Source organism: Chironomus tepperi, unplaced genomic scaffold (genome assembly GCF_022539635.2).
Source record: "Chironomus tepperi strain 1889 unplaced genomic scaffold, CSIRO-AGI_Ctep_v1 contig_128, whole genome shotgun sequence".
Taxonomy (NCBI): Eukaryota; Metazoa; Arthropoda; class Insecta; order Diptera; family Chironomidae; genus Chironomus; species Chironomus tepperi.
In genome coordinates, this window is record NW_027226250.1 from 1,799,997 (window position 1) to 1,821,084 (window position 21,088).

Consider the following 21,088-nt stretch of genomic DNA (forward strand, 5'->3'; position numbering starts at 1 on the left):
AATTGTAAAATTGAATTTAAAGAATAAAAATGTTGGAATTGGAAATACATGAGAAATATTGGAATTGACATTTTGTAATGTGGGTTGCATACATTCAAAATTTGCAAACTATGACGTGATGCGATTGGAATCCATTTGAATTCCGGAATACACACGGCGGAGAAATGGATGAAATCCCAGCATCAGGTTTGATTGGTTCTTGTCTCAAGTGTGGTTCAGCTTCATGACAGATTCAAGTCGAATTGGAACGGGATTTTCGAGAAGTATGTGCTTTCCGGGAATAAATTTTGATATTTTTTGATGGATCTCACGTCTGCAGCCTTGACCGAACTTTAAGGTACAGCTGAAAACTGTAGGCCTTCACTTCTAAAATGCAGGAATATAACTTATAAATCTGGTATTATGTCAGAATCACTTCAGCCTAGAGCCGTTCTCGATCGGCACAAAACGTCGAAGTAGCAATTTTCATGATAATTTGCATGCCATGAAGAAGCCATGAAAATGGCCTATTCCAGGAGAAATAATTAGAGCCGATCAAAGTTCTTAATCTTAAACATTAAATTTTAAAGTAAACAATCTTCAATTGTATATGTTGCAAGAATATAAGCACACACACAAGAAAAAGTTTGTGCACCCCTGAAAAGCCATTAGATATATACAAAATCAAGTATGTGTTAGTGCATAATACTCCTCTTTCCACAAAAACCCGTACAGTCGCTCAATCAATTGATGCCTTTTCATTGTATCAAATGAAAGAAAAAAATCTATATAGCGTGAAGCCAAATAGAACAGCAAAGAACAAATGAAGGTTAGAAAGGGATAGATAGATGCCATACAAGAATGGGTAAAAGAAGCAGAGAAAAAAATGTCTTTAATTACAAAATTTTTCCATTTATGTAACTACAGTTGGAAAATTTTAATAATACACATGAATTTGCGTTTTCTTTTTCTTCTTCTGTTGATATTAAAGTCGTCATCATGCTGGTTTGTGCGGGCTTATATTGCCAGGCGCTCTTTTTTTGTCACTGTCACCTCGCTGTTGTGCGCTTCTCTTTATTTATTTTTTTTTTTTTTGTTCGCTTGTCGAAATGAAATTATTTTCATTTTTCATTGTTCTTATTTTTTACACCTGTAAAATTAATGACCTTTTTGAATGTTGTTTCGCTGCTCATTCTACACATTCCGCATGCATATTATAATTTTTTTTGTACTGTTGATTCATTCATGACGTCGCAAAAAATTTTTATTTATTTTTTAAGCTGTATAAAAATGAATGTTAAGGTAATAATCATTGTTGGTGGATGATTTGGATACTTTTTTTTGGTCCGGGTGAGCTCAATCGCGAATGGTGATGATTAATTCTATTTTTCACGCAAAGAGGCTAATGGTGTTGAAAATCACGTATTGTGGAATTAATTAGCGATGTTTTTTTGATGGGGGCTTAGAACTTTTTTTGGTGTGAGATTTGGTGGGATTAAGCTTATACTTTATGTTAGTGATCGAGAGACTTAAGCGCATTTTTGGTCAGCCAACAGTATTTGGTTAGCAAAAGGTATCCAATCTTGAAATTACAAGCGCAAATTCCTAAATTTTGACTTATGGAACAATAAAAATCCAAAATTGTCATAAGAGAATAATCTATGCAGCCAGAAATCAGCACACTCTTAGTAACAATACGTCAAAATCCTAAAATACCATCAAAAACACACCACGAAATCAAAAGTTCACAACCAAACCAGTTTTATCGATTTTTTTTCCTCATTTTCCCATAAATACCGAGGGCTGAACTTTAACCGTCGCTGTTGCAATTTCTAACCGTCAATCAAACTTCCTATTCCACCCTTTCACCGTTTTTTTTTACTGCAGAAAAAGCAGCAATAATCATCAAAAAAAAAACCCATTCTACGTGAGCGAGCAAAAAACAATCCATAAAATGGCGCTCAGGCTGAAAGAGAAATACATGAAAATGTTGTGTATATAAGTAAGCAGCAACAGCGATGATGATGATGATGATGATGAGGAGGAGAGAAACGAGAACTTTTTTTTTTTCTTTCGAGTGCGAAAAAAACTAAGAAACGGAAGACAGCAAAAAGCAATGTAAAGTGCTAAAAATACCAATTCACGTTAAAAGCACTTGTTTCGTCGCTTTTAAGCGCGGAATGTAAGAAAACAGAGGAACGATGAAATCTATAATTTACTACTGTGACTGTACCTTTCATCTCGTTATGTATCATAATCAATATGTGCAGTACACACGACTCACTAGTTCCAGGACAGAACATTTTCTTACTTGTGAATGCAATAACCTTGATTTACAGCACACACAAAATATCGAGTAATTTTCATTTTATTCATCACATTTTTATGATTGCTGTTACACACCCGCACCGAATGTTGTTTTTATTCCTTTCATTCCTTCTTACTTACTTTTTTTTGTGTTCGTTAGACGTGAGCGAAAAAAAAATGAAAGAGGAAGAAGAGAAGTATAATAATAAAAAAAATGAAAATGAATAATGGATGATTAATGATGGCAACGACGCATTAAGAGCGAAAGAAAATTGCTTTCGATACTAATTCCATGTACATTATGTACAGCATGAATGGAATAATGAGGATGTTTTTGAGGTTTTTTTCCTACATACTTTTTTATGTTGGATGATTTGAGATGTATATCTGCTACTGTGGCTGCTGTGAGGATTTCTGGGGCTTCACAAAGTTTGAAGACTGTTTTTGAGGAATTTTTTTGCTGAAATTGAAATGTTTTTGATAAATTCTTTGGATTTTTTGGTATGACTGTACATAAATCATCAGAAAATCTTTAAATTTTATCAGTCTACAGATTAGTACGACTGGATAGGCCAAACACTTTGAAAATCTAATGTCAGAGAAAAGGTCCATTGCTTGGACAGAGTCACAAGTTTGTTACATCGCACTTGGTTGGAATCCGTAAGGGAAACGGCAGTCGGGAGCTTCAAAATCGTATTAATCCAGAACAGTAATGTCTGCTCAACGTCCGGACAGAGAATTTGTGCAAACTAGATAACAGATTTAGCGAAAGAGTCAGATGAAAAGCCTTTCGTTGTAACCTTAGCTCCACGTAGACTGTCGTACGTCTACAGTGACTCAGAAGCTGCCAGACCGGACCCTGCTTCATTTGTGTCACTCGGCTACCAACCAATTCGTCATCATCGATATTCATTTGCATCAAAAGCAATTATTTCCCCATTAGACAACGATTTTAAAGACATTTTCAACACCTCAACTACAATTCACATTATTTTTGCACGTCGTTAGGCACTTGAGAAAAAAATGCTACGTTGCCAGACTTTAACATCAAAACCATCTCGTCGTTTGCGTCTTTAATAATAGAACAAAAATGCGCAAAATAATATTTTTTTATTTAACGAGAGAAAATTTTGTTGCTTTGTGCAATTTGAAATTCAATTATGGAAGTTCCACACAAGTCTGGGACACAATAAGTATAAAAGCATTATTGCTCGTTAATTTCGTCATTAAAACATTTTTCTTTAAAAAAATTTCTCTTTCTGTTTGCGTCTTAAAATGTATAAAAATATGGATGGAATAGAAGAAAATAACAAGAAAAACAGCATCAAGAGTAAGAAGACATTTCGTTTGCAAATAACAATAATAATGTACATATTGTTTGCTCATACTTTTATTTCTTAGAACATTGAGTGTGTTTTTTTTTTCCTTTTCTCTTATGTAAACAAGTTGATTCAGGGATGGATGATGATGTTGTTGTTGTTGTTATTTCTGGCAATGACACGAACGTAATTTACTATTTCCATTGATTTGTTCAATGGAAGTGAATTTGATAAGAAGACTAAATTGTGACTTACATCATAACGGATGTTGGTTATTTTAGATGTTGTTGGAACTAATGACTGAGTTATATGTCGATAAATATTAATTAAGTAAATTCTCGTCATAAAAAAGTTTTTTTCTGTAGCTGTGGGTGGCAAATGCTGCATTTTTTGCATTGAATTCAGCTCTCAACTTTGATTTTCTGATGATTAATTCAAATGAGGTTTATGTAATAACTAACCCTGGACAATCATGCATTTGAAAATGTGAGAATGAATTGATTTAAAATTCAATGAGATTTAAATTTTATTGTTGATGTAATTTTAAGTGAATTGAATGAAATTGAACAAATTTGACTTGAATTTAAATGAAATTTGTTGATTTTTAATTGGATTTAAGGATATTTAAATGGAGCTCATTTCAAATGTATGGGAGTTTAGCTCATGTTTATTCCATTTGCATTTTTAACATATTTTTTGATTGTATTTGTGCTATGAACTCATAATATGTGCAGTATTTTTATGGGCTCATTTTGTGTAAATCATTTGCTTAATTTACAAAATTCCAGAGATCGAAGTCGATTTTTGAGGTGTCTAACCCAATTCCTGGAACATACCCCATATCTTATAATAATTTTAGACCTGATTAATCTAGAAATAAATCGAATGATGCTGAAATGATTCATAGACCTGGATGTTGATAGGATTAAAGTTACGTTTCAGGAATTGAATTTGACACTGGGATTCTGTATGGAAAAGAACAACTCCTAATTTTCAGACGAAAAAACTCATAAAGTTTTAACATTCTTGACTATGGAAGTATTCCAACTGTGTTCATAATCAATATTATTATCCAATCAAAAAATTCTAATTAAACTGACTTGAATACAAGCCACAATATCAATTTTCATTAGTCTATAGCAGAGGTGGACAACCTATGTTCCGTGATATCCTTGTGTGTCTCTAAAAATTTAAAAAATGCCATGAATGTATACCGTGTGTAATTTCGGTCGAGACTTAGAACTAAGACGTGCTATGTCGCACAGGTTGCCCATCACTGGTCTATATAAACAGAACTTCACGAAAATGTCTGCAATTCCGTTTCGATTATTCACCTTTTTTTAATTTCCATATAAATAGCAATAAATTTACCTCACGTTTAAAAAAGTTGAGTTTACATGTTAACCCATATTTTAAACGTCTGTATCAGTTCCACGAATATTTCATAAATAATGCACCTTTAATTCCTTTATATAATGATATGAATCGTGTGCTTATCCAAATATATATGATAATTTTGATAACACAAACAACAAAATCGGAGGGAAGTAAATTCCCCGAAAACCCTGTAAATGTGAAATTCTTTTTGCTTCACGAACGCCATGTTATTCAATATATGTATAAGTTAAAGTCTACATGTGCTGAAATTTAAGAAGAATATTTTTTTTGCTTCTCGTATTTAGAAGGAAAATATGAAAGAGGAGAAAAATATGTGAATTAAATGGAATCCACTTCCTATGTATACACATAAAATGGATTAAAAGAAATGTGTGCGTATGAAAAATATGTTTACGATTGGGATTTTCCATCATTGTTGTTATTGCTATTGGAAAAGTTTATTCGAGGGTAGGTATCCCGAGCGACACAATTGAAGAAAGCTCCATCATGGAGTTTTGAAGCATCTGCTAAACTTTAGAAGACTAAAAATTGAAGATGTTTGCATTTGAATTCCAAATGGCATCCAATACTGGATATTAAGGTTTAGCGGAGCCTTTTAAACTCCGTTGTGAAGCTTTCTTCATTTGGGTCGCTCGGGATAGGAGGAATAAGATTCAACGAGCTACACTATGCAGCAAATTCATACAAGTTTCATATAAGTATGAAACCATCACCTGAACTCATAAATTCATCAAAAAGTAATCCACAAAATTATAATTTCAATCTTTTCATCATTCAGCTACACACAACTACGAAGAAAGCTCCTCTTTTACACATTTTAAATCCCCAAAAAAAAATTACAAATCATTTATAAATAAAAAATTCATAGCGAATGTTCTCAAATTACACACGCCGTCGGCATGAAAATTGAAACTTTATGTGATGCTACCACATCATCAACTTCATCATCATCAAGCATCAAGTAATCAAAAAGGATCTCGTCTCATTTCTCTCATCTCATTTTTTTTCTTCATATTCCATCCATCCAACTTTAATGTTTTTTGTATCTTTTACATACTTCTTTTCTTGTTGAGCAGGTTGAACGTGATTTCTTGTCATTTTGTTTATTACTACATTAAAGTTTAAAAAACCTGCTTTCTTCCTCTACTATCGAAAATGACATGAGCTGATTTTTTTGGGAGGAATGGAGATGATTCTGTGGCAGAAAGGGTGATGAAAACTTATGGCACAAAAATACACGAGGCATTAAGTCTAAGTTGTGATGGTTGTAACTTGAAGGTTATTTGAGATTAGTCATATTTTATATAGGAACATGTATGTTTTTAAAAAATGCAGTTATAAGCCCAGTCTTGCCACTTAATAGTCTACTTTCCGTATGTGGCCTCTTCGACGGATTAGGTTCAACTTAACTGGATGTTGTAAGAGGTATATAGAGGGTTCTGGATTTTGGTATACTATGCTTAAAGGCTCTTGTATCTTGGTAGGGTCATCTGCAGAACTCACACAAGAAGAGTTCATCGACGGAAGATGGCCACCTGCAAAAGCCGTGATCCGCCAGACTTCCGTCGATTATTTCTACCTGTATGCCAGTTCTTTCTAGTTGTGTTTGTTCCAATTTGTTCTAAAAAATTCTAAACTTCCATCAAATTAAAGACACACCTCAGTCGAATATGCGCCATAACAAGCCCCATACTCATTGACCTTAAACGCTCTATTTTTGTTTATATGAAATTATTTTCTTCATCTCTTCCAATTTCTTCTTTAACATTCACCGAAATTCCTTTTTGTCATTTAAGCGAAAAAAAAAGTGCAGAAACACAGAGAGTAAAATATAAATTAATGATAAAAAGAAGAAAGAGGTTCAAGACAAGACAAGACAAGACAGCAGGCGAAGAACAGTTAGAAACTTATTATGATAATTTTTATTTATTTTATGTATGCGCGATGTGATGATGGTGAGAGTTGAGGAAAGGAGAAAGAGAGAAGAGAAGAAAAAAGAAAAAATAAGAAGGCTTAAAAAGTATTTATAAATATGGCGTTAAAATGCTACGTTGCCGATTATTTGTGAATTGGTAAAGAATGGAAACATAAAGGCATAAAAAGTAAATAAAATTCTTCTTATTGCCTTAGACACTTTTTGCTTTATTTACATATTGTTGACATGCAGGATAAATCGCCATTGAAGATTACTACGACGCATATTGAATTTTTTTAGTGAGAAATTTTTTCATAAAATTGTGAAAATAAAGTCAGACTAATTTTGAGTGTCGGAAATGGCACAAACATGATTTGTAAAAGATTAACTGCGACATGATGAAGAAAAAGAATTTTACAACTACCCAAATAAACTAAAAATATACCTAATTGAATCAATCTGAGTCACGCCAACGCAATAAAATGTTGTTGCTATATTACCTGACATTTCTAGCGTGGTTTTATAATGATGAAAAAATAAAATTTGTGGGCTTGTTCATCACGGGTGGGATTATTGACGTGCTTAATCTCTGTCTATGTCTTGATATCGAATGATAAAAATAATTTCAAGTTGATGAAAACTTTAATGAAGCATTTAGTAGTTTGGCATAATTTGGACAGATGTTTGATAAAGGCTATTTTTAGGACGTGAGTTGAATTGCTGGAACGAAAAACATTTTTATTCGATATTCGACTGTTGTTCATGATTAGACCATTCAGTCCCGAACAGACAAGGAGCATGCACATGACTATACTCATGAACACGTTAAGTTGGGTTAGGACTGAGGCTCTTGTTTCCATCTTCTGTTGCTTCCGTCCCTATTTCTCCCCGCCATACTTAAAATTCCTTATCCAATGTTGCTTAGATAACAAATTATGACTTGATCTCGTTCATTAAGCAATCGAAGCATCTAAACTTTTGAAAAATAACAAATTTGGATATTATTGAATTTGAACCCACGACTTTTGTGGCTATCATGCCAAATTTGAGCCAAGTATCTTACCTGATTGACTAGAAAAGCATTCAACGTACATTCTGGTTAATAACTAGACACACGGTCGACTAATGACAAATTTTACGAAACATTCCGAAGAAATTGTCATTAGTCGACCAAAGGTCTAGTTATTAACTAGAGATTAATGCCTAGTGTCCACTCAGAAAGTGATTGACCTCTCCCAAGAAATCTGCGTTCCCTCAATCCACCTCAATCACGATTCTCCTCAACTTACTTTCCTACAAAAACACCATTACTCTCACCTATACTAATACAATTTAAATTGTGCTAATAATTCATGCCTACATTTAAATTAATTTATAGAGTATTACGTAGTTAAATGTTTATCGATTTGTCGATAAAAGTAAGTACAATGTACATTGTATTATGACATACTTTACAGTTAATCCTCATGTGTATTTCACGTCGTTGTACATCATATACCTTAGTATTGTTTGTATAACATCATTGTGCAAAATAAAATGCAAAAAAAGAGAGTTCATGTCGGTCGTTTTTGTGTGATTATTTATAACTTAACAGACAAATGTCGTTCACACATAAATTATCAAAAAAAAAGTGTGTGTGGAAGAGAAAAAAATGAAAAAAAAAATTGTGTAGCGAGTAAATAACAATTTCATGTCATTTACAATACATTGTATATATGTACATGCTACATATTATATTCTGTTGCCGTGTGTGATCTCTATTGATTTATATTATCATCGTTCATTTACTTATAAATAGCTTTTTGTTGTGATATTTTTAACAGTTCTTATCAGATCAACTAGGTTTGATTTTTTTTTCTTGTATATTTCGTCAATGCCGTCATCATTAACGAGAATTACGAATATTTTTCAACAAATGTTTCTGTTTAGCGCATTTTTAAAGGAATTACGCTTTAAATTTCACTTTATTTGACTAGTTGGCTGACTGGTTGGGTGAGGCGTGAGATCTCCGCAACCAGACATCGTTGAGAGCTCGGATATGAACTGTTTCCTCAGTACTATCGAATTACTGGCTTTTGGATACTTTTTACTAACCAAACACTGATCGCTGTACATAAATGCGCTTAAGTCCCTTCATCAATACCATTTTAAACATTTTTTTGTATTAAATTGAATAATTTTTTTTATTGATGGGAGGTGAACGAATTTTTTATGGTCAACGAAATTCATTTTCTCCTCTCAATTTAACGACATTGTGATATATACTTAGTAAGTACTTTTTATGAACAAAACGTGTATTTATCAGCAGTTATAGATGCATGAAAATATTTTACAGGCAGAACAAGACATAAAAATGAAGTTGTTTTCATAATGACAACTTTTTTTGTTGTTGTTGTTGTCTGTTCATGCTAGATGTGTTTCGCAATAATAAATGGGTGTCTTTTGTCAATGTTGGAATTAAATGAATTTTAAAGGCTTCGTTTAATTTTTTTTTTTTTGATTTCGTCAATGCCGTCATCATTAACGAGAATTACGAATATTTTTCAACAAATGTTTCTGTTTAGCGCATTTTAAGAATAGAAGTTACTTTGTTAAGGGAATAAATTATGTGGAAATGAGAATTAAATTTTAGAAACAATGTGTACTTAATTTCTAGAAGATTTGGAACGTGAATGATTCAAAGCTGAGGTTTAATTTTCTATGAAGGAAAAGTCATAATGACAAGAAAATAATTTCTGGCAGACAGTATGCTGTAGCATTTACTTCAAGTTTAAAACAAAAATGCCTTTTAAATTCTGATCCAGAAGCGTCTAGAAAGCAACAAAATTGCTTCTCACATTTTTCTTCGTCATCCAAGTTTCCATTTTGAATTTCCAAATATGTAAATGATAATACCCAGACTAAGGAACCAGTCCGGAAAACACTCGGTAAAGAAATGGTCGAATATTACGCTTCAGGTTGACTTGATTCTGACCTGAGGTCAGATTTTATCAAATCCAAATGTTTCTTATTTAGGGTTGGATTTTCGGCCATATCAACGCCGCGTACCTACCGGGTAGGTGGTTCCAGTAGCATTTGGATGAATACTGAGATATTTAGCAGTGATAAGTTGGCTGTAAAACCGCGTAGTTCCCAGCATGAATTAAAAACATCAAAATTTCCAAAATTATACACCGAACCTTTAAAAAACAAGCTAAAGGCAATCAAAGTAGCTAAAATTAGCAAAACTAACACAATTAGCTTCAATTAATATTTCCATAAATGAATTAAACTGAAATCATAATTAATGAGAAATTAATCAGCATATATTATTGTAATCTGCTGAATTGTTGTTATCTCTTTTTAATTGTAAAATTATATGATTTAAACTGATATATACAAGAAAGCAGAAGAAGAGGAGATGAAGGAAATAGCAACATTGTAATGGCTCGTGTTTATTTCAAAAATACTTTTATAATAAAATTTTTATTTTGTGTAAGACGATCATCAAGAATTTTAGCTGCATGTTTTAAAAATAATTGTTTTGAGCAAGGTATAAAAGTTATAATATGGCTTTAGTTCCATAGCTTGAAACAGAGCTCGAAGTCAACTTGAATTTTGTATGAAGTCGACAATTCCATTAAAAACCCGAGACGATTAAAAGCTCTGGTTTGAAGGGCGATTTCTCCGGGGGTGGTACTGGATACTAGGTATATCACTGTACCATAAAGTGCCGTATCGTACGATACCACCACTGGAGAAATCGGCTCCTGATTTTTTCAGTCGTCACGGTACTGTCAGTGCAACTTTGTATCTTATTGTTAATCCGACAATTTAGCGGTGCTTTAGCAAATGAGTTTTAATAAAATAAATGCGCTTTTAGTCTACATTACTACAATAGTATTAACCCTAGCTATTTTACTATACATAATGAAACTCATTTCATTATTCTGCTCCTCTCTCAACTCTTTAGTTTTTGGTTTCGGGCCGTTTGCTTCTCATTTATTAGTCAATTCACTATTTTTCTTCTTTCCTCTGTTCTTTATATACATGACATGACATGAACTGTTTATATTATATATTTATAAATTTTATATCATATATGAGCATAACTTAGTATATTTTTTACATTATTTATTTCTGTTCTTCTCTCTTCAATGGTTGGTGTACATTGTAAAGTAATAATTCTTTTGACCTTGATGTCTACATGTATGTACATTAATTTCACATTATTTTTTTTCTCTTTAATTTATTTAATTTTTATACACGCAAAAAAATTTGCTGTTTTTGATGTTGTCTAATCTAGTTTAATTTCCTTTAAGTTATAAATTTGTTTCCATAACTGAAGATTATTTTTCTTTATTATTATCTCAGCATCATTTGCACTGCGACGTCCATTTATCGCTTTTTATTGTTTTTTTGCGTTTCTTCTTAATGCTTTCTTCGTATCTGGAAAAGTATCTGCTCTACTTAGAAACATGACAATAAAATTTGTCTTCTTTTCTATCCGACGAGATCAGAAATTGCGTTTATAGAAATGTTTACAAAGGATGTAGTAAATATGACGCATCGTAGGATTAAGGAAGTCTAGATCATTGAGTTCCAGAGCTGCGCTAGGACCCAGCTACGACAGCAAATCGTCGCTAATAACTGTGTAATGAGTATCCTTCTGCATTAAGGATACTAAATAGTTACTCAGCTCAGCTTAGCTCATGGTGAGTTCATAACTACTCATTTGATGACATTCCTGCCTGCTTGCAAAGGACTAATCAGCAGTGAGTCCCTAATCTATATAGATAATTGACGACGACGATCTAGCCGAAAAACTCATGCTTAACCTTCTATTTATTTTCAATTCTAACAAGTTCCAAAACAATCAGTCAATAAATCACCAAAACTGCGTCACAACATCCGACAAACTTCCAAATATTTCTACGTTACATGCTAAATCGAAAAATAACTCACAATGACGTAAAAGAGGCATCAAGCTAACTGATAAGATCATTGTTCTTCAAGTAAAAACAACAATAAAAACCAAGGAAGAGGGAAAAAAGCCATTAAAATTGTATTAGGCGGACAGGAAAGGTCTCCTTCATTGTTACATATTTCTTTTCCCCATCAAAATAGCACAAAGAGATATAGCAATAAACGGAAGGAGAATTATGGTTTTGTTATGCTCAAAGCACATCCATTTTTGCTGCAAAAAAAATTATTATTATAACTAACGAGCATGTGTGCATGTACGCTTATTGTTTTTAAGGTAAGCGAGGTAAATGGAATGGAACGATAAATGAAAGTGTGATGAGCTCAACAACATCAACTTTGTTGTAACTTTGCTTGAAATAAAGACAACAAAAAAAGTTAGCACAAGAAACTGTTCTTTAAGAAATTGAGAGGAATGAAGAAGAGTTGGCAAAGTTTTTTATATTATTTTTCATGCGGAGAAGCACATACGACACAAGTTGGAAAGGTGCTGATTCAAATAGCTACTTTAAGCGCATATTATGCATGTATGTGCAACTAATAGAATATTAACAGGAAGTCAGTCATTCGATTGCCTTCTTCACTAAATAAATAAGTATTTTGTTTTACAGCGAACCATCTTGGCATCAAGCCAGATTACAAATTATACTGTCAACCCACGTAACCATTCAACCTATGAATCATTCAAACTTCAAACTAAATCTTTAATGCAAGAACTGTCATGACTTTGATGCTTTTTAATTTTAATTTTTCAAAACTACTTGCTCAATTCAGCATAAGCTGATGATATCTTCAAAAGACATTTTCTTTGATCGGTTTATGAGCCTATAAAGGAAGTAGAAGAGTATTGATCACGGCATAATGACGAACTGTATCAGCTTTTATAATTAGATGTTCTCTCCATGCATATTAGTAGTTAGATGCTAGGCTGCCTTGACAGCATCGTAAAGGCTCAGTTTGATTTATTTTGGACTGAGCTAATCAGGCATACAATTTAACTTTAGCATTCTAGACAGGCATTTTATACCGGTAATCATCTTAACATTCTCAACAGCCGTCAGTTAATAATCCAATAAATTAAATACTCTGCAACTCAAATGGATCAAGTCAACCAGCAGAACAGCATTAATAACCACATTTTGCTTTATAATATATAATCTGGTAAAAACTGGAAAGGAGAAGTAAGGAACATGAAAAAAATAGAAGAGAAAGTAATGACAAATGTAGAAGAACAACATATCCCATTTCATGTATTATTGCGAAGTTAAAGAAGGAAAGAACACAATGCGAAATGACAGAGCCCACATATATTATATGATACTATTTCAAATTCTTATTTTATTGCGAAATGTGAGACACACAAAGTATAAAACAAAAAGACGAGAAAGATGTTCTCAACCTTCATTTTGTGCAAATTTGCTTGCAACTGTTGAATTGGTAATGAGACTCACTCCTCCATGCAACCTTCGTGTGTTGAATTTTAAGGAGAAAAATTTTTATGTCAATTTTTTTTTTGTTCAAGAAATTCTCCATGCATTTAAAGTTTGTTTGGCTAATTCCACATGAAAATTGAGTTAGAGAAACTTTTCAGAATTTTAACAAGAGAGTTGATGATTTTTTGCTGCTATTTTGACGCTTGGGGATGAATTGGACCAACTTTTTAGTCAAACTCAAATAAGGTCACGATCTGAAGATGTGATTGCTCTTGCTGACATCTATGTGGATTGTAAATCAGCATCCATACAAAATCTAGTTAAGGAATTCAGCAATGTTCAAACTACTAATTTTGAGAACTCCTAACAAAAGTTATAGCTCCTGGTTAAGCTGATTTCTCCGGTTATGGCAAGATATTGTCACGGTATGGTAAGGTACACCACTATGCCATACGACCAGTGCACAATTGGTACACCATAAGTATGGAACAGGAACACCACTTTGTCAAACAAGGTCAACCGTACCAGTATCGTATTTCACCATACCATATGAAACCATCTCAGAAGATTCTAGACATAAAACAAAAGATCGTCAAGACTAAGTACTACCTACCCAAAAAATAATCAAAAAAATTCAAAATACTCAAAAATTAAGCATCATATTCTTCTAATTCTTAGAAACAAGAAACAAAAAAAGATCAGAAAAGGGCATAAAGAAACAATAAAGAGATTTATTCAAAATTAATGATACGAATGTATTTATAGGAAGTAATTAAGGCAAAAATCTCAAGTAGCCCGACCAAGTGCTCATCAACACAATAGCTGGCATTCATTTTTATTTTTTTTTATTCATCAAACAGACGTGAAGAAGAATAAAATGTTCATTTGAAGCTCTCAAAGGCATTCGCTTATATTTTTTGAAGTATATAGTAAAGTTCAAGGCAGTCATGCTTATAAAGAAATATACAGATTTATTTAATATTCATGAAAAAGACATGGAATTGTGAGAGATTAAGAAGCTCTGCATGACAAAAAGAAATAAGTTACAGACATAAAATTCTATGAGGCAAAGCCTTAAAAAGTTTGAGAATTGTCAGCATCAGAAAGGCTTAGAATGGATTTCTTGTTAAAAAGCAATGAAAATTAGAAATTAGTGCCCGTAGTGCTTTTAAAATAGACAGCAAAATAACATTTTAAACCACGAATACTAAAAAATGCTACGTTGCCAACTTTTCAGCACTCACAATTTTTTTCTTTGTTTCGTATTTCATTTTTTTTTTAAAGATTCTCAATTTCTTCTTCTTCTTCATTGTACGTGCTTGACTGACCAAAATTGCTATTTGCATTAGCATTTACAAGAGGCATCAAACTTCTTCTTACTTCTTTATATATTCAAGAGTTTATTTTTTTTGAAATCAATAGAATCGAACAATGAGAAAAATATTTTATTTATTTATTCAAACGAACTTTACCGACGAACTCGACTCGAAAAAAAAATTATCTTCTGCCATTTGCCATTTTTTTCTATCTCTCTCATTCTTTCTTTTTTTCCCTATATATACATGAACTTATATACACATTAAAACAGAAGAAAAATAAATAAATTTAAATCATCATCATCATCATCATTGGCAGCAGCAGCATCGTCAGGATGGAAATATGTATATAAATAAATTTATGTGCATTGCAATCAATTCCGAATGTTTACATAAATTACGGGAATTAAATTGGAATTTAATAATAATTGTGTTGTTATTTCGGTGCTTGTATCAGACATGAATGTCTGGGGGTTAAAAGGGATCAAAAATTAACGGATTTTTATTTATGCAATTGTTAATTGATTTAAATGTTTTGATTGACATTTCGAGGATGATGAGTTTTATTGAGGATGCTATGGAGGGTTACATAATGAATTTACTAGGGTTTAAAGTCCGTTTTATTGAGAATGACGTCATCTTCAAAAATAGTCAATCTGCATGTGGACATCGAACAGCACAAGTCGATTAAACGATCGAAAATCTGCCACCAGGCCAGTATGACTCTAGCTGGATCTTACAAGAATCCGCTACGAATTCATATTTATTGCTTGCTGCTGGAACTGTGATCGATTAACCGACTTGTGCTGCTCGGGTACGAAACATCAACAAAATTCTAATTAAAAATATATCAAACTTCCATAAAAAATTTCCAACCAACCTCAATCTAAATTCATTGCTCCAAAAATAAACTGACTCACCCAGTCAACCAAACCTTCCATTTTGCGAAAACAAAAGTAAAGTCGGCTAAAAACTATTCTTTAATGAGACAGTAGCAATAAAACAAAATTCATCGATGAATAATTGACGTTGAGTCATGTATCCCCATAATGGAAGTAAAAAACAATTTTTTTGATAAATTTTTCAGCATATGGCAAGAGAACCGAGAACGGCTATGAAGCAGAAAGCAAAATATGAAAGAAAAAAAAATCAATAACCACATACCATTGCTCGTATGTACGACATTAAATTTTGCTATGTTGCCATGTCTGGCTGTCAAATCATGTGCTCGACAATTTCATTCCTTTTACATTTGCCTTTTTTTTATCTTATCAGTCATTTCCAATTGTAACTCGTGCGATTGTATATCAGTCAAGAGTCACATTTTCCCCAATGTCTCCTATATACCGTATTTATGCTATTTACTTACAGGGAAACAATAAGTGTCTAGTAAAGCTCGAATTCCTTATCAACAATGAGACAATTTTATTTTTTTTGCGCAATGAATGTTTCATTTTTCATGGATGGATAATTTTAAGTATTACTTCCAAATAGAAAATTCCCTATGTGATGTCGCAATGCTTACGAAATGACATGTAATCAAGAAGAACAGTCGATTGATGTCTTACCACCCAGTCCCTCAGAGGAAATTTTAGATGGATTTTTTTTTGGGGGGGCAGGAGATGATGAGAAATTTTTGTGATGAACATGTGTCTGTGTAGGTGTTTGGTAAGACTGATTAATGAAGGTTTTAATGCTCTTCTCAAGTATTTTGTACTGAAATGTTGTACTGAAAATAAATTTTTTATTTAAAAAAAGGTCCATTGCAAATTTAAAACATTATAAAAAATTGAATTACATCCGAAATTCAGAACCAGGACGTCATGGTAGGTAGGGCTATCCTGGGATAACCCCTTACTATACAATTCTCTTACCTTGAGGAAACTAGGATAGGGAGGCGTTTCTCGAGCATGATAGGTGGGTCTATCTCCGTACTCTACACCTCTCTAACCCTAAGGTACCTAAGATAGTGAGGAGTAGGGTAATCTAAGGTTGTTAGCATCGAATAGATTGGATGTCTCAGGATACGAAGGGTAGAAAACGACATTCTAGGTTATGACTTTGTCAGATGACTTTGAGCTTGGAATAACAATATATTTTGGAGATAGAGACAAAATGTCTATAAAGTATCCCATATTTAGGTATCATCAAAAATAACCTTTTAATCCTCAATCTAAAAATATATTCCTAAAGCACTGAACATGACATGAATTTTATGAAACACAAAAATTCCCATGTCATCTTAAACCCTCATTCCAATTACCCCAATGGGAGTTTATTCATCAAATCATATTTGTGATCTCCTAAAAATTCCCCTAAGGGAAAGTTTTCCATACTTTTTTTCTGCTTCGATGTAGCAATTTTTTTATTACAAAACTGCGTAATTTCTCTCATGAAGCCTTCCTTTCCTCGTAATTTTGTCGTTCTTTTCTTTCTCGTTTGCCTTGCTGACGTTATTTGATTCCACAAAAAAATCATGTTGTACAACTTTTATCATCTTCTACGTCAAAATTTTTCTTTTTCAAGTCAGAATTTAAGTTCACTCACATCTCAAAATTTCTCTCTCATTTACCATTGCCTTCATTCGTCTTTTTATTATACGCTCATAGTTTTGGGAAATCATGAAAAAACAAGCTGAGAAGGAGAAGAAAAAAAAATTGCTATGGGGTGGCATGACAAATGGCACGCACAAAATTGCTGTAGAAATTTACTTTTTTTCTCATTCGTGTTTCATTTAAACATTTTCATTTTATTTTGAGGAAGAAAATCAGAAATAGACATGAAATGAATAATTTTTTTCGAGGAAATAAAGCTTTGAATTTATAATCGGATGTATTGAATTGGAATGGATTTTTTTTTGTGGTCAATAATTGGTGAGTAATTTTTTCCTATGACGTCTATGCGGCTTAAATACGATAAAGTGAGAAAGCAGCATTATGGACAGTGGTGAACAACCTCTGTGTCGCGGCACTTTTGTCTGTTACCAAAAATGTTAGAAATTCCATGAATCACATGACTTGTACTTTTTCAATCGATGTTTATCACTAAGATGTTCCGCATCTCACAGGTTACCCAACACTGCATAATATCATGGATATTGGAAATCGTAATGAGTTATATATCAATACTAGGTAACTGACCATTCATGAATGAAATTAATCAATTGAATGGTAATTGTTATAACACAAAATATAATTAGACTAGATTAAATTAGTTAATTCAATGTCGGTTGATTGCGCAATCGAGTCTTTATTTGAGGCAGGCGACTATATAGTAATTTCTGGGATATAGGATAAAGGTGGCTTTAATGAATTTGCACCAGAGTTTGGCATTCTCAAGAAAGATCGTTTAAATTTTTTTTAACCGTTAACTTTTCTAACGTTAATTTTTATTTTAAAATAAGTCAAAGTTCAAAAATGTTCGAAAAATTCGAATTTGCGACGTCCACATTCCAATTTCACTGACAACATTTGACCTTTAAAAGCACTCAAGTTTAAATTAAATTTTGATCCATAAACAAATTTCCCCATATCCTCTCATTCGGTTCCAATTTTCCTTAAAAAATCTCCAAATCTCCTCAATCATCCTAAATTTATTTTTTATCTTCTTTTCCTTTTATCTCAATCTCCACTTTATAGGAACACAAATCCGATGAAAAATATTCCTTTTTTTGAATACAAAGGTCAAAAGAGATCTTCCAATAAGCTATAGCCAAAATGGAATTTTACGATGGAAAAATAAAAATCAATAATCTTGGGACACACATAAATATGTAGCTCCAGCGATTTGGAATGACTGATAGGAAAAGAAAAATCGATTGATAAAGAAGAAACATTGAATCTAACGCCCATACATAAACTAAAATAGACGGAGAAAGTCATTGGATGAAGGATTGATTAGGGGTTTTCGAATTCTTGGTCTCAAAAGTTGGGAATCTTGCATCTTTTAAGGTTTTTGAAATTTTAAAATTTTAACGGTTGAAAAAATTCAAATTCAAATATTATTCAAATCTCAAATGAACGTTATATCATTCCTTATGGCCAAAACCATAAGCTTAATGAATCCAAATGTTGCCCTTAGCCAAAATATTTACTCACTCAGTCAAAATGAAAAACAAAGTCGCATTTTGCTGTAAAAACAAACAAAAAACCATAAAAAAACAAGAAGAAAAGGAAATTTTTCACTTTTGGTTCCGTAAGCAGCAACAGCAGTCGAGGATGGAAAATAAATTTCATTTTCTGTGAGCCATGAAGAATGATATCTTAATGGGAGGCCATACTTAAATGGATGAAATTTCTTTAAGTCTTTATGGCACAGTATATGTTTTTTTTTGGTTTGAGGGAAGTAAACAGCTTGGGTTTAGAGTATCGTTTTCAAAATTGAGATTTAAAGGTTACAGGTGAACATAAAATGAAGTCTTTTAAGCTCCTCAATGTCTCTCCTTAAAAACTACTCACAAACGACCCGGACGTGAGCAAAAATTCTTTTTAAAGTGCTCCTTACTGTCATTTCTTTTAGTTTAAAGCACTTAAAGACGCCATCGTATAAATACTATAAGGAGAATTTTGCATGCTTCTCGAATAGAAATTATCTTAAGTAAGCAAGAAAGTAATGCGCAATCAAGATCGATTTTATGAGTGTAAGAATAAAAAAAGGTTTTGGATGTTATGTAAAAAGTAGAAAGCAGCCCTTTCCTCTTCTCATTTCCTACGTGTCCTTCAAAATTTTTTCCCCTAAATTCTTTCAAACACACTCTTACAGACATGTATTTTGAGAAGAAAAAAGTAAGAAAAGCTCGTAAAGTTGAGACGAGCAAGTGGATTTAGTGTTATGGAAAAATGAATAGAAGACGCATTTCAAAACTGGAAATGGATTCGTATCGAACACCTTTGAGCTTGTAGTAGCTAAATTTGAGCAACTTCCTCACCCCGACCTTACCTATTCCACCAGTAAGGCACCTAACTGGAAAATTATTTTAGCATTTGAATATGCTTTTAATTTCATAGCATACGTTCCGATATTATTTCAGGCACAAAAATTACAGTTTAAGACCCACTCCTCCAAGGTAACCCATTGTTGCAAAATAAGTACAACATAAGTACCTTGTTGGTCAAAAAGGTAAAGTGCTTAACTCAAATTTGATATAGTGATCCAATAGTCGTGAGATCACATCCCAACCATGTTCAAATTTTCCCTAATTGCTTAATTTCCGAGATCAAGCCATGATTGGGTAACGTTGGATTAAGAAACGAGTCAGGGATTCGAAGTGTTATGAGACGAAAGCTACAAGATTGCCTTAAGATTGGAATATTGTCAGAATGGACCTGAAAGTGTCTAGTCATGCTCACAGAATTAACGACAGCATCACTTCATTCCAAACCTAGATTTCAAAAGTTCAGTTATCAAAATTCAGATAAATCCCCATTATAAATTGGCACCCAATAAATCCTACACAAACTGATAACAAATTGTCTACGTTTCTTGTTAGAAACTACGCTAAATAAGAAGAGAAAATTTATAACGGGTGCGAAAGTCTTTCTTCTATGTTTGTTGTTGTTGTTGCGCCACAGTAAAATAAATTTTCGTTGAGCAAAAAATCGATGAAAATCCATATAGCCTGGCTTGTATATAAATAGCATTGCGAGAGTGAGAGGGAAAGAGAAAAGGAACAAGAAAAGTGGAAAAAGAGATGGAAATATATAGAAGCAGAACCCCAGCAATTTTTTTTTTCTTTTCTTCTTCGTCATTGTATTAAATGAAGGCTGAATGTGAATGGTTTAGGTCGTTTCCCCCTGTATATACGTACATAATATAATAAAAAAAGCGAACAGAAGTGGAAATGAAAATTGCCACCCGGATTTTTTTTCCACCAACCCCACACTATTGCTCATGCTTTTTGCTACTGCCATTTCCTCTTTACCGCATAACATAGCTGTAGAGCTATAGCTAAAGTGGAAAAACACATTTTCATTTCCATGCTGCCTTTTATGCTTAGTTTGCTCTCAATTCACTCTCTTCTTTACTTCTGTCGACAATGGCAGAACCTTGTGCTTTCAGTCTCTAATGTTTCCAACTTTTCATTCATATTCACATCCACACACATACAATGATACGTGCGAAAAAAAAAGTATAAGAATCCAGCCACATCATCACAATTTTATAAAGAATCAAGTGAAATGGATGGATAGATGTCGCATGAGGAACCGATATTCTTTCCTTGGAAAAAAAGAAAAATTGTTTATTAAATTTACGTGCCACGAGAATTTTTTTTGTGCTTCTGTCACTAAATGGATTAGTATTGAATGAAAATGAGGGTACAACTTGAAGTAGAACTTTAATATTTCCATTTCCATTTTTTTGCCTTTCATTTCCTTCTTATTCTTGTTCTTTTTTCTGCTTGTTTTGCTGTTTTGCTTCTTTACTTCTTCACTTGTGTGAACTTCGATTCTTTCTTATTTG

General features: G+C 32.8%; 1 long non-coding RNA gene across 1 annotated transcript; it reads right to left on the minus strand.

Moving 5' to 3' along the window:
* Positions 1–6,958: 6,958 nt before the first annotated feature.
* On the minus strand, positions 6,959–8,701 carry LOC139087677 (uncharacterized). The gene is made up of 3 exons (XR_011544150.1): positions 7,982–8,701; positions 7,419–7,893; positions 6,959–7,351 (listed from the first exon to the last, which is right to left on the minus strand). It is a non-coding gene; the product is annotated as an uncharacterized lncRNA (long non-coding RNA).
* Positions 8,702–21,088: the final 12,387 nt, after the last annotated feature.